Raw genomic sequence first — 6,289 nt, 5'->3', positions numbered from 1 at the left:
AAAGAAATGATGGAGCTTAGGAAGCCTTTCCTAAAGGGTGGTGTTTGGATGCAAGATGTTATTGAGTTCAAAGGGAAAATGGAAAAGTCCTTGAAGGAAAGACCCTTTGGTTACTGGAAGATGAGGAGCAACAGGCTCAGGAAGCCCCCTGAGCTGAAGATAAGCAGAGATTGGGAGAATATGAGGGGTCAAAGGGATCACAAGCACTTGTGCTATCCCCACCCACACACCTCAAGATGTGAGTCCTCTGGATAGCTGGAAGTGGGTCCAGGCAGGGATTCCTGCCAGCTGTTGCATTAATGTGCCTGTTGGAAGCACTCACAGTTTGGGAAGCTCAACAATCGCCATTGATGCAAGATGTTCTCTCTTTGTCCAGGGCGCAGCCCCTCCAGTGGCCTGTGGTACCCAGCTCTGCTGATTTCTATAACTCTCCAAGTAATAGAACAAAGGGCAAGGAAGCTGTGGAAGGTTCTGGAGCACAAGTGTTACGAGGAGTGGCTGAGGGACCTGGGGCTGTTCAGTCTGGAGAAGAGGAGGCTTAGGGGAGACCTTGTTCTCTAAGAGAAAAAAAATTGGAGGTGGAACACAATCAGTCACTGGTAGTGTTTCAGAAAGCCTTATGAGGCTATCCCTGAACATGTAGGACAGTCCAGCTCTGGAGCATCAGCTTTGGTATTTTAAGTGTATAGAGAAAATCTGTTGTGGTGATTACAGAGCTGTGAAAGGCTGCTGAGCAGTAACCAAAGCCACTTGCAACATTGCCTGTTCTGTGTAATGTGCAGTGATCAGTGTTTTGACTGCAGCTGTTTCAGGGAAGTCTGATACACAGCAGGAGTGAGATTGAAGGAATGGGAATTCCACTTTGGGTCATCTCAAACCTTGAGTCTGGTAGGAGACAGAGAAAGCCATGGTGATACATGTCTGTATGCTGCTGTGCTATATGGGGACTCACCATCCCCACTCAAGCAGCATCAGTTGCAAAAATGACTTGGATGAAGAGCTCCAGCTGCCACTGCAGCATCTTGAGAGCCATTCCCAGCAGGATATATATTGGCCTGTGTAGGAGCCTGCACCACCAGTCACTGTGGAGGGACTTTTTACAAGGGCATATACTGATAGGATGAAGGGGAATGGCTTTAAATTGGAAGAGGGAGGATTTAGATGAGACATTAGGAAGAAATTCTTCATGATGAGGCTTGTGAGGCACTAGTGCAGGTTGGCCTTGGAAGCTGAGGATGCTACATCCCTGGGAGTGTTCAAGGCCAGGCTGGATGAGGCCCTGAGCAGCCTGATCTAGTGGAACATGTCTCTGCCCATGGCAGGGGGGTTGGAGCTGGATGGGCTTTGAGGTGCCTCCCAACCCAAACCATTCTATGATTCTGTGATTAGCCCAATTACCTCAGATACACAGCAGGTCCATGTTCAACAGGTTTAATGTTGGACAGCCAGCTGTTGGCACTTTGATAGTTAAGTGGGTTAAGTCCCTGAGTGAGGAGTGTTGTGAACGTGCCTAAAAGGACTGACTTTGAGAGAAAAGGCTTCCTGTACTCAATCAGGACTGTTAGCGGAATAAGGTTTGCTAGTTGGGATGAGTACTTGACTATATCAACCAAACAAAATGCTGTATGATCATTATGCCTCCCTTAATCAACTGGAAGGCACCTGACTAAACGCCACAGAGAAGTGCACCAGCTGATTTTAAGCAGTTATTCTTGTCTACAAATAGGACCATAACATCTGAGTTCAGGCTTATTTTCCAAGGCCTCAACCATCTTCTGCTCTGGCTCATGAGGTTATACCCAGTGTAAGATAGCTGGGAATTTCAACACAGCTGATCCTTCAGCTTAGCGCATCCTGCCCAGGCAATGAGAGTGGAGGAGATTTTTTTGTTTTGTTTTGTTTGTCTATGGAAATAAAGAAGGTAATTTCAATCACCATTTTCTCCTATGTCTTTTACAGTCTGAGTGATGTCAAGGTCACAGGTTGATACTTTATCTACTTGGCCTCCATTTCTACACATCAGTACCTCGGGAAGAGCGAGAAGGAGCGCCAGTCCCTGGCATGTGCTAATAAGGATTTCGGAGTTCATTAGGTGAAAAACTAAGTTTAACAAAAATGTGGTTTTGCTTGCTGGAGAAAATACAGCACCCAGACACAAGGTCTCTAAAGTCCTCTAAGATCGTCTTATTTCTCTCGTAAGAAGAGTTTATTACTCATCTTCATTCAGCAACTGAGGGAGATTCAGACAAAGGGTGACTTACTTGCAGAATCAGGCTGCAAACCCATGGGTTCACGTGGGTCCTTAGCCCAGGAGAGGATCAGGCACTCAACGCTGCTCTCCTTGTAGAGTCTTAGATCATGAAGTGACTGGAACTGATAATGTGGTTTCCCTGGGTCAGTGCTTAGATACCAGTGATGGCATAACTTGATGACAATGCCATCATAAGAGAGTTGCACAAAGAGCCTCATGTATAATCTATGTCAGGAATATGCACTCCTGCTTGCCTCATCCATAATTCCCCTTCTTGTCTTGATTGCTTTTCTTTTCCTTTTTACGTATTTTTGCAAACACTTTGAACTTCACAGGAAGTACAAGTTCCCTGTGCAATCTCTCTGCCTGAAATCGCTTGAATCATGGGTTACACACAACGAAAGAGAAGAGGCAGGAGAGCCAGGAAGCCGTGCACACCTATCTGAGCTGTGTCCTTACTACCATCAGAGTCCTCATCGCTGCCATTCCTGTTCCCTGTCTGCTGCCTGAGAACAACTTATCCACTGCTAAAACCTGCCTATGGAGACTGATGGTTCTTTCTTCTCTAGGATCTGGACGCTGGCTTGCCTGCATTTGGAGTGCACAGGTAGACACAAGGGGTTAGTAGACTGATCATTGTCATTTTTGTGCTCGGTGCTGTTTGGTTTGTTATTGTCTAGTGTGAAATGGGATGTTCAGAGAGCGTCTCTCAAAGCTGTCCTCTGTGCCTTGGAAAGCTTGTGCATTCCTCCTGCTGTTGGGCTGAGCTTTAGGGTGGTATCACCCCAGGCTCTCTGGCCTCTGTAAGGTGAGCACAAAAACATCTGCCAGTAGAGCCACAGCTCCTCTATGCTTTTTCTAATGCAGCCAAAGCCATGATGGCAGGATGAGAACAAATCCCTTTGGGGATTATTTCAGAGATGCTGGACCCCAGCCTGCCACTGTGTAAGAATGAGGTGCCGTTCACCTCATGGTCCCGCTCTGTATCAACCCACCTATTTATTAGTTGTGGCTGCCCCATCCCTGGAGGTGTTCAAGGCCAGGTTGGATGGGGCTTTGAGCACCCTGATGCCGTGGAAGGTGTCCCCGCCCATGGTAGGGTGGTTGGAACTGGATGAGCATTATGGTCCCTTCCAACCCAAATCTTTCTATGATTCTGTGATCATGACTACTTGCCTGAGACAGCAATTTGAAGCTAAGCCCTTAGAAATACTTGATCGTATGTGCGTTAAAGATAGGCTAAATAAAAGCTGATATGAGAAGTAAAGCTTATAATGGGAGGAAAGACAAGTGGTGAGCTTTCAGGGCTTTTGCTTGGCTTTAAATCACACCTTTCCTTTTGAATAATAATGCAAAAACCATAAAACCTTTTTTACTGACAGGCACCGCAATAAGTGTTTTGCATTGAAATCCAAATAAAGTAGTTTCTTTCAAGCTCTCTCCAAACTGCCAAATCCTCAGTCAGATGTTTAACCCCAGATAAGAACTTGAACCATTGCCATTTGCCTTAAAAAATTCAACATCAGTAGAAAAATAAAGCACAAGTGAATTCATTTTGAGTGATGCAGGAACACAACAAATTGAAAGGCAATTGTTAAACAAGCAAGTACTCTCCTAATCATAACGCAAAGAGGGTGCCATAACACAGGGTGAAAATAACCCGAAAGCAAACAGAACGCACATTGATTGAGTCCTTCATTATCTACCGTAGCTTTAATGGAGGAACCCGCCTGTGTGCCATTGCTCTTATCTCTCCAAAGGCAGCATGCACACCCTGTAAAAATCAGTCTCTTCATTTTCTGCTTGAAAAGATCATTGTGAAAAAAAAAAAAGTGTCAGGGAGTGGAGGTCATGCTGATTTATTGGCAATTAAAGCAGCAGGATTTCTGTGTGCCTTTCAAAACAGACTATCTCCCGGTAATTCAGGCTGGCAGAACACATAGCGAGCTGTCTGCTGAAAGGCAGGGATCTTTTTGTTTATGCGCAACAGAAACAAGTCACAGAATGAATCACAGAATGATTTGGGTTGGAAGAGACCTTAAAGCCCATCCAGTTCCAACCCCTTGCCATAGGCAGGGACACCTCCCACTGGATCAGGTTGCTCAAAGCCCCATCCAACCTGGCCTTGAACGTCTCCAGGGATGGAGCATCCGCAACTTCTCTGGGCAGTCTGTGCCGGTGCCTCACCACCCTCAGATTGATAAGGAAGGCCACATTTGCTCTCTGTGGCAAATTTATCCATTCTTGAGTAGGTAGTTCTGCATGAGCTCTCAGCCTGGTGTCTTTGTGATAATTTTCCAGTTGTATCATTCATTTAGGAGTCTGAGGAGAAAAAAAAGTCACTCTTCGGTGATGTAGCTGAACTGGTGAAACGGTCACTATTCTGTTTTGGCAGAACTGTCTCCCACAGTTTCCATTGTATGTCATTTACTGAGCTAGCAAAAGCTATAAACTAACCAACCAGATGCAAGTATGATGCATGGCCAGAGAAATTGTGGCTGAACCATCCTTGGAGGTGCTCAAGGCCAGGTTGGATGGGGCTTTAAGCAACCTGATCCAGTGGAAGGTGTCCCTGCCTACAGCAGGGGATGTGGGAACTAGATGGGCTTTGAGGTCCTTTCCGACCTAAACCATTCTATGATTCTGTGATCGATATTCCTTCCCAGAGTAGCAATAATCTCAAACTCTTTCGAAGAGAGGTAACTTCTTTGCTCTGCAAGCAGGTTTGGATATCCAATATTGTAAAGTCTCAATGTTTCAATGGTGACCCAACACATACCTGTCAGTTCTTGGGCATGCAACCTGTGGTGTGGGAGGGATGCTGCAACTAGCACTGGACAGCTGTCCAGTCAGGGGTTGTGTGGTTGGGAAAGCACTGAATTGTTAATTTTGCCAGATAATATTGTGCCTAAGACTTCTCTCATAGTTACTTGCTTCTCTGAGCTCTGGACCTATACTGCAGAGTTACTCAGCGGAGAAGAGTGGGTCTCAGGAGATGTTAGCAGACTCTCAGTCATAGGAGGAACTGTTGGGGGAAAGAAAAAAGCAGAGGGCAGATTCAGGCCCTAAATTGAAGACCTTGGACCTGTTTGTATATAGGTACAACAAGAACTTCAGCACCAAGGCCCATTTAGGACATAGCATGAGATGAGACAGAGTGCAGATGTGGCAGGTGGTGGGATGCAGGGAGAAGAAATGCAGTACATGGTATCCCTTGTGGCATTGTCTGGAGCGAGGGACGGGATCGAATGCCAGGCTAAACTGGTGGCAAGAGATGTATGAATAAATGCCATCAACCATCAGCACCTGAAATAAGAGAGAAGGTCGAAGGGTTTTGACCCTGACATGGGAGATGTGGAAGGGCCTCTTTTCTGCCCAGAGCAAAAAGACAAACATCTCAAACCACTTCTTAATTTGTTTCACTCCCTGTGGTGAGCACAGGACAGGCAGAGCCGTGGCTGTGCCCTGGAGGGGAGAGGACAGTATCCTCTGGCAGAAGCCATGCAGGAGCAGGCAGGAGAGCTGCTGGGCTGCAGTGATGAGAGTAGCTTTGGCAAAGCAGGTGCTGTGTGTCCTTGAGTGGGCAGTGCCATCAAGGAGCGCCCTGGAGCCGGGCCAGGAGCTTCCAGCAGCCTCCATGGAGGCTGTCTTGGCTCTGAGCAGGAGGTGACAAGCGGAGGGTGGTGGGCAACTCCTGCCACATCCTCAGCCCCTGCTTGTGCCGCTGCAGCCTGTCCTCCCCATTCATCCTGCCTTGCAGGACCATGGGAGGTGCTGCACAATCATAGAATTGTAGAATAGTTTGGCTTTGAAGGGACCTTAAAGCTCCAATCCCCCCTGCTATGGGCACTGGATCAGGTTGCTCAAAGACCATCTAGCCTGGCCTTGAACACATCCAGGGAAGGGGCAGCCACGACTTCTCTGCACAACATGTGCCAGTGCCTCACCACCCTCACAGAAAAACATTTCTTTCTAAGATCTCATCTCAATCTCCCCTCCTGCAGCTCAAAACCATTCCCCCTTGGCCTGTCCCTGCGC

This window comes from Phaenicophaeus curvirostris, chromosome 2, assembly GCF_032191515.1.
Source record: "Phaenicophaeus curvirostris isolate KB17595 chromosome 2, BPBGC_Pcur_1.0, whole genome shotgun sequence".
NCBI classification, from domain to species: Eukaryota; Metazoa; Chordata; class Aves; order Cuculiformes; family Cuculidae; genus Phaenicophaeus; species Phaenicophaeus curvirostris.
Note: the sequence above shows the minus strand (reverse complement) of the source record.